We start from the raw sequence: 2191 nt of genomic DNA, 5'->3' as shown, positions 1-2191 counted from the left end.
GTATGCAGTGTGTTAGTTATTGAAACTGTCCTAGCAATTTGATTTGAAACTGTCTCATTGCTATTTGTTTATCAATAAAATTATGAAAAAAATAAAAATGCAAGATCTGCGCTCCTCTCTCCCCAGAGCTGCTGAGTTAAAATCTGCATTTTAAAAAAATATTATTATGTTTTAAACAAGGTATCTTAGCTGGCCAGCCAAATAGCTCAGCGGATTAAAGCGACTGCTTAGGCAGACTCAGGGGCCAGGAATTCAATCTCCCGGCCTGCTGTGCTGGCCCCTCCCCTGGGGCTCTTTGAGATGATTGAGACTGGGCATGATGGCGCCAACCTGTAATCCCTGCACTTGGTGGACTCTAAACAGGAGGCCGAGTCCGATCCACACAGTGAGATCCCGTACACCCTGTCCTAAATACAAACAAAACAAAACAAAAAACAAGATATCTTAGCTACTTTTCTAGTTCCTGAGACAAAATACCTGATGCCCAAAGTGAAGGGAGGGGTTTTCAGTCCCTAATTGGTTGGCTCCAAGGCAGGGCAACATGTTGGCAGTAGGAAAACAAGAGTCTCCACCACCGTGCGCTGCAGGAGGAGTCACGATTTGGTGACAGCCCAAACCAAGCGAAGGCAACTGAATGGAGCAGGTGGGATGAGAAGGCTAAATGATGCGACGACCCCACTCACGCACCTGGCTCTAGTGGCGCAGGAAGTCTGCGGAACATGTCACCGAAAGGCGAGACCCCTAAAGGGATGCAAGCGTGATCTGTAGGAACACATTGTTCCTCTGTAGCACCCTGCAAACCCTGGCACCCCATCTGAGACCAGGGACTTCGTGTGGCTTATTATTATTATTTTTTAATTTTAAAGAACAGAAAAGTAAAAAAAAATTACAAAACAAGATAAGTTAATATCCCTACATTAATACATTGGGTTATCAACAATAATAAAGATTTATTATCTTTAAATTGGTTACTCAGAGTACAAGATACTGGCATCTAATTGTTGTAATTTGGTGTTTTGCAAGGGAACAGTACAATACAGGTCACATTGTATAAGATTACTTTATAATGAATCACACGAAGAATCATATACCAAGAGGGCAGGAAATCTGCATGCACACTGAAGACCAAAGAATCCAGTGGAGGGCCTGGATCCCACAGTAATTCCTGCATGAGTCCAGCCAGAGTCCTGGAGCCCACGACAACATCTCATGCAGGCCTGTTTCATGGATCTGCTCTGGGAAGTCCCAAAGGTCAGTGGTGGAAACTGGAAAGCCTGTGCCAGTGGGGTGAAGGCTCTGTGCTGCAGGCTGAGGGATCTGCACTAGGGCCAGGAAGCAGTGCTGAAGGCAAGCACCAGAACTCCCCCGAGCAACACCACAGCCGTCCTCGGCAGCCATGAGATCCCGAGCTCCTCCAGTGATGAGGAGAGCTGAGTTCCCATCAGGAGGGCCAATGTAGCTTCAGGAGGCTGAACCAGGAAGTGATGCTCAAAGTGAGGACCAGAGCTCCCCCAAAGTGAACCGCAGCCATCCTCAGTAATAAGATTCTGAGCTCCTGCTCTGATGAGAACAACCAAGTTCACCAGGAAAGCCAACATGACAAGATTCTCCAGCAGAACAGGCCAAGAGAACCAGCAGCTTCCCATAGCTCCAACAGATTCTCCAAAGAGCTTCCCTAATAGTCTCTCAACAGATTCTCTAATTCTGCCTCTTATGCTGTCGGCAGCAGTCCCCAGATGGGCTTCCCACATCCAGCACTGCACTAGAGTAATTAGTAGTATGACTATATATACACACTATATAACTATAACTATATGTATACTTTTTTCCTTCTTTCTTTTCTGCTTCCCCCATTCCAATTTCTCTTTTCTTTTGAAGTTTCTTTTTTTTTTTAATTAAAAACAATTTTTAAAAAAAATATAAGGTCTTGCTAGGCAGCTCAGACTCATAGTGATCCTCCTATCTCAGCCTCCCCAGTGCTTGGATTACAGGCATGCACCACCATGCCTGGCACGGTGCACCCAGGGTTCCAGTGCTGGCGCGGTATGCAGTACCGGAGATTGAAGTCAGCACCTTGTGCTTGCCAGGTAGACGCTTATGTCACCAAGCTATCTCCCCAGCCCAAAGTTTCTTTCAATTTTATAATATTTATTGTTTATATATTTTTTTTCTACAGTTTTATTGATAAACA

Source organism: Octodon degus, unplaced genomic scaffold (genome assembly GCF_000260255.1).
Source record: "Octodon degus isolate 3935 unplaced genomic scaffold, OctDeg1.0 scaffold00266, whole genome shotgun sequence".
NCBI lineage: Eukaryota > Metazoa > Chordata > Mammalia > Rodentia > Octodontidae > Octodon > Octodon degus.
Note: the sequence above shows the minus strand (reverse complement) of the source record.